Source organism: Oryctolagus cuniculus, chromosome 3, assembly GCF_964237555.1.
Source record: "Oryctolagus cuniculus chromosome 3, mOryCun1.1, whole genome shotgun sequence".
NCBI lineage: Eukaryota > Metazoa > Chordata > Mammalia > Lagomorpha > Leporidae > Oryctolagus > Oryctolagus cuniculus.
Genome location: NC_091434.1, coordinates 80,161,722 through 80,168,140, shown reverse-complemented (window position 1 = coordinate 80,168,140; position 6,419 = coordinate 80,161,722). Strand labels below are relative to the sequence as shown.

General features: G+C 35.0%; 1 pseudogene; it reads right to left on the bottom strand.

The window, feature by feature from the left end:
* Positions 1-301: 301 nt before the first annotated feature.
* Positions 302-931, bottom strand: LOC138849109 (high mobility group protein B1 pseudogene; annotated as a pseudogene).
* Positions 932-6,419: the final 5,488 nt, after the last annotated feature.

The window sequence follows — 6,419 nt, the reverse complement described above, 5'->3', positions numbered from 1 at the left end:
TAAGCTTCATCAGAGACAATTGAAGATGAAAAAACTACTGTCCCCACATATAACTAATTTCCATGCCAATTTGCATCCCCCATACTGTATCAGGTAAGGTTCGTGGCTTTTGAAACCACCAGGACAGGCTATCTAAAGACGCATTTGGTAGTGTGTTAACTATGCAAAAAAGAACAATGTAAAGTTTAAAAACAAATCTTATACAGCCTTACGGTTCAATTTTTTTCCTTTTAAAGTAGTGAGTTGTATACAGGGGAGTTAAATGCTTTCTAGACAAGAAAAATACTGTATTAGAACCAACTTATTCATCATCATTATCATCTTCATCTTCTTCATCTTCCTCCTCATCATCCTTTTTATCTTCTTCCTCTTCCTCCTCTTCCTTCTTTTTCTTGCTCTTGTCAGCCCTGACAACTCCCTTTTTGGCTGCATGAAGTTTTCTTTTAGCTCAGTTTGTGGCAATATCCTTCTCATATTTTTCTTTCAGCTTAGCAGTCTTTTCATAAGTTTGCTTGTCATCTGCAGTAGTGTTGTTCCACATTTCTCTCAGTTTCTTTGCAACATTGCCAATGGATAGGCCAGAATGTTCTCCTTTGATTTTTGGGCGATACTCAGAACACGGTAAGAAAAAGGCTGAAGGAGGCCTCTTGGGTGCATTGGGATCCTTGAAATTCTTTTTTTGTATCTGCTTTAGTAGGGATCTAGGTTTTCATTTCCCTTTCATAATAAGCCTTGTCTGCCTTTGCCATTTCTTCGAAGTTTTCCTTCTCTTTCAGCAGATGTGGACGTGGTCTACCACCCCTCTGAGCAACTCTCAGAAGCTGACATAACTATCTGGGTGCTTCTTCTTGTGTTCCTCCCAGCAAGTTTGCACAAAGAATGCATATACTGACACTTTACCTCTTCACTTCTTAAGGTCTCCTTTACTCATGTTTAGTTATTTTTCTTCAATGAAGCACAGAGTCACTGAATGCCTGTTTGGCTCTCATTTGCCCCAATACTGTCTCTATGGAGCTCCATATACTGCAATCTATTTTGGTTATTAAATGGATAGTTATAAGTAATGTTTTCCGAGGTCAACCTGAATGGTGTTTTTTAAATTTATTTTTGTTCATTTGAAAAGAGAGAGAGAGAGAGGAAGAGAAAGTGATCTTTCATCTGCTGGTTCACTCTCCCCAAACCTGCAACAACTGGGTTGGGCCAGTTTGAAGCCAGAAGTCTAATACCCAATCTGTTTTATCTACATGGGAGACAGGAACCCAAGTATTTGAGCCATCATCTGTTGTCTCCCAGAGTACACATTAGCAGGAAGCTGGAATAGAGAGTGGACCCAAGACTTAAATTGAGGCACTCTGGTACAAGATTGGAAGTCCCACGTGGATTCCTAACCGCTGTACCAAAGACTTGCCCCTGAATGATTTTTTTTTCATAATTTCCATGTAAATTTTTTCTTTGTCTCATTTGATGGCCACATTTTAATCTTTGTTTTCCTTTTACCTCTCCACATTTATATATCTCTTTCTTTGTTCTTTCTAATGTATTTTCCAATTATTTTTCTTTTTTAAAAATACTTCTCCTGTTTTTATTCTCACTTTTTTGTAACATAATCTTCCAGTGTTTATCCTTCAAATCTTTCTTTTTCCCCCACAGTGAAAATTTTGGCATTCTACTGGCATGAAATTTGTTGTGAGAAATGGGAGATGCCAGCTTGACTGTTTTATCTCATACTATTTGACAGAAGTAAAATTATAAAACCTACTTCTCAATAATTGGTGGTTTAATTTTTGTATTTGCTTATAAACTTCCATTAATATTTTAATTTTCTGTCAATGTAGGAATTACATTAGGACTCATTCCTGAATGGTTGCATTTTTTTGGCCCTGAGTATAATGTTCTCTATCCCCTCTGCTTTCAGTAAGTCAGTTTATATTTGGAGACATGGCACAGTACTAGATGATTCAAGCTGAGAAAGAACAAAGCAAAAAAAAAAAAATCTCTGGCACTCATTCCCAGCTTTTCCCTGAGCAAAGTCCCAATAGATATCTAGTATATGGTGAATTTACCATCTTACTCATACATATCAGGCAGAATAAAACAGGTAGGGATCAGAGATCTTGAGTTAATGCCTTCAAATCCTGTGGAAATGTTTTGAGGTTGTAAAAGATCAAAGTATGATATATTTGGTGGTTTGATTTGCTGCAGTTCTATCAACTGAACACTGAGTGGCACTAAAGCATAGGTCACTGATAAAACTGTCAACTCAAATTCTAAGATTCAGGGGTCTGTTGATGGGTAAATAGTGTTGGGGAAAGGATCAGTAAAAGGTATTGTGGAAACAAAAAAGATGAAAAAGGTTGAAAATCAGTTAATTTTTGGAACTGGACATCTAAAAACAGACTGCTGAGGAAAATTGGAATTAAGAGGTTTTTGTTTTGGTGCAAAATTTTTTGAAGTCCATGCAGTTTTTCATAATATACACTTCTCACAGATTTTTGAAGACTAATCCTATTTTCACTTTTTTTCTTCACAAGAGGAGGAATCTATACCTAGGGAAGTGTTGCAGATAGAATGCACCTGTTTATATGTTGCTCTTAGAGATCCTGTGCACACATAGTTCACAATACCCATAGTAAACTTCTGAAGGCAAGAGTCTTTAGAGATTATTTAATTCTACCCACATACGTATATTTATACATTCAACAGAATTTGGGAGGTGTGTCATCTGACTTTGAAAAAAAATTAGAACTTCTTTATTTTAAAGGAGAAAAAAATTTTCTTATGCTTTTTGGTTCTCTGAACTTTAAAAAAATCTAAAACTAATTCTCAAGCTTTGAGATATGAGTCCTTGAAACTTCATGGAAAATGCATGGATTTAAAAATCTCTTTGCACCAAAATAGACTTAGTTTTTAAAAAATATACTCGTTATTTATTTGGAAGGCACTGTGACAGAGAGAGAAAGATCTTCCATCTGCTGATTCACTCTCAAAATGACTGCTTCAGACAGGGCTGAGCTAGGCCAAAGCCAGGAGTCTGCAACTCCATTTGGGTCTCCCACATGGGTGGTGGGGCCCAAGCACTTGGACTATCTTCCACTGTCTTCCAGGTGAATTCACAGGGAACTGGATTAGAAGGAGAGCAGCCAGGACTTGAACTGGCTCATTGGCTTAATCCACTGTGCCATGATGTTGGCCCCTAAATGTAGCTTTTAGTTCCACTTTTCTATTGGCCAAAATTATATACTTAAGGTGTATAATGTGATAATTTGATACATGTACACATTGTGAAATAATTGGTGCTGGCAACTAATTAAAAATTCCATCACCTCACAGAATAACTTTTGATTATTTATTTCTATATTTATTGTATCTAAGTTAACAGATAAAAATTGTACACATGTATGATGTACCATGTGATGTTTTTCAATATGTATAGCAAAGTTATTACTATAATACAGTTAATTAACATATATATCACTTGACCTACTTATCTCTTTTCTTTGTAGTGAAAACATTTAAGGTCTACTATCACAATAAATTTCAAGATTGTAATACATTATTATAGTCAGCATGTTGTACATCAGATATCCAGAACTTATTCCTCCTGCTTAACTGAAACTTTCTACTTGTTGACCAACATCTCTCAATTTTCCCCACTTCTAACCTTAGCAACAGTCATTTTACTCTCTACTTCTATGAGTTTGATTTTTTTAGATTCCACTTATAAGTGAGATCATGAAATATTTGTCTTTCTGAGCCTAACTAATATCATTTAGCAAAATGTTCTACAGGTTTATCAATATTGTTGCAAGTGACAGAATATCCATATTTTTTTAACACTGCATGATATTACATCGTATTTATATACCACATTTTCTTTACCCATTTATCTGTCAAAGGAACTTAGGTTGATTTTGCATTATGACTATTCTGAAGAATACTACAGTGAACGTGGGAGTGCAGATATTTCTTCACTTTGGGTGTATACCAAGAAGTAGGATTGCTGGATCATATTATAGTTCTATTTTTAATTTTGGGAAGAACTTCCATACTGTTTTGCATATGGTTGTAACATTTTATGTTTTCTGCCAATGATATAGAAGATTCCCTTTTTTTCTACATCCTTACCAACATGTATCTTTCATATTTTTATAAAAGCCATGCTAATGGATATGAAGTGATACCTAATATGATTTTTTGCTGTGATAACATTTAAAATAAGTTAGCTTATATAGAAGAGAAATATAAATACAGCTATCAAATTTGTACTTTCCTCATGATTAGTGATGCTGGGCATTTTTTCATCTACCTGTTGGCCATTTATTGTCATCTTCTGAGAAATGCCTGGTAAGATCCTTAGCTCACTTTTAAGTTGGGTTATTTGTTTTTATGCTACTGAGTTGTTTTACTTCCTTATGCATTTTAGATATTAACCCCTTATTTGTATGGTTTGTAAATATTTTTGTAATTTTGTGAATTATCTATTTTGTTTCCTTTGCTGTGTAGAAACTTTCTAGTTTGATGTAATCCCATTTGTCTATTTTTATTTTTATTGCCTGTGCTTTTGAAGTTACATCCAAAAAAATGTTGTCTGGATCAAAGTCAAGAAGCTTTTCTGGTATATTTTCTTCTAGTAGTCTTATAGTTTCAAGTCTTATATTTGTCTTTATGTACTTTGAATTGATTTATATGTATATATGGTATGAGAAGGGGTTCTGTTTTATTCTTCTGCATTTTGATATTGTTTTCCCAACACCATTTATTTATTTAATAAAATTTTAAGTTAATTATAATTGTGTATAGTTATGGGTCACAGTGTGACATTTCAATGCACGTACACAATGTGCACTGGTTGAATCATCCCAAGCAACAGCCCTACTTCCTTGATACTATGTTGTGAATGGAGCTCTGGAGCAGCACCTCCTCCAGTTGCTCATGAAATACACAATAGGGTATTGTGAACTGTAGTCACTCAATTATGCCATAAAATACCAGGAACGTTTTCTTTTGATTTAAGTCTGTTACAGCACCCATTATTTAAACTCTTTCCATCCCTCACTATCGCAGTCGCTAGTAATTACTATTCTGTGTTCAGATTGAGTTTTTTTTAGCCTCCACATAATAACATGCAATATTTGTCTTTCTGCCAGCACCATTTATTGAAGAGGCTTTCCTTGTCTCATCATGTGTTCTTGGCACCTTTGTCAAACATCAGTTGTCTAAATGTGTGGCTTTGTATCTGAGCTTTTATCCTGTTCTATTGCTTGATATGTCTGTTTTCTTTTTGCCAGTATTACTCCATTTTGATTATAGTCAATTTGTGATATGTTTTGAAATGAGAACATGCAATGCCTCTAGCTTTGTTTTTGTTTGTTTTGTTTTGTTGCTTAAGATTACTTTGTTTGGTATCCTTCATTGCTCCATATCAAATTAAGGACTTTTTTTTAAAGATTTCTTTATTTACTTTAAAGTCAGAGTTACACACAGAGAAAAGGAGAAGCAGAGAGAGAGAGAGAGAGAGAGAGAGAGAGAGGGAGAGAGAGAGAGGTCTTTAATCCACTGGTTCTCTCCCCAGTTGGCCACAATGGCTGGAGCTGTGCCAATCCAAAGCCAGGAGCCAGGAGCTTCTTCCAGGTCTCCCATGTGGGTGCAGGGGCCCAAGGACTTGGGCCATCTTCTACTGCTTTCCCTGGCCATAACAGAGAGCTGAATCAGAAGTGGAGTAGCTGGGTCTTGAACCGGTGCCCATATGGGATGCAGGCACTGCACGTGGCGGCTTTACCCGCTATGACACAGTGCCGGCTCCTGTTTTTTCTGTTTCTACAAAAATGTCATTGGAAATTTGATAGATATTTTACTGAATCTGTAGATTGCTTTGGGTTTTATGGAGATTTTCATAGTACTATTTCCTTCAATCCATGAACACAGGATATCTTTCCATTTGTTTGTGTTTTCTTCTTGCTTTTATGTTTTATAGCTTCCAGTAACAGATCATTCATGTCACTGATTGAATTTATTACTAAATATTTTATACTTTTTGCTGAAGTTGCATGTGGGATTGTTTCTTAATTTCCTTTTTGAATAGCTTGGCATTATTACATGGAAATAAATGCTAATGATTTTTGTATTCTACAAGTTTACTGCATTTGTTTATTAATTTTAACAGTTTTTTTGTGGAATCCTTAGTGTTTTTTATTTTAAGATAATGTTGCTAGTAAATAGAGATTTCACTTCTTCTTTTCCTGATAGAATATATTTTGTTTGTTTCTTGCTTAATTGCTTGGGAGAGGACTTTGAGTCTTGATTTTGAAAAACTGTGAGAGTGAAACTCTTTGTCTTTTCCCTGATCTTTTGGAAAAACTTTCAACTTTTCATTGTTTACAGTGATATTACAGTGATAAGTAAATGAAATCCTGTCATTT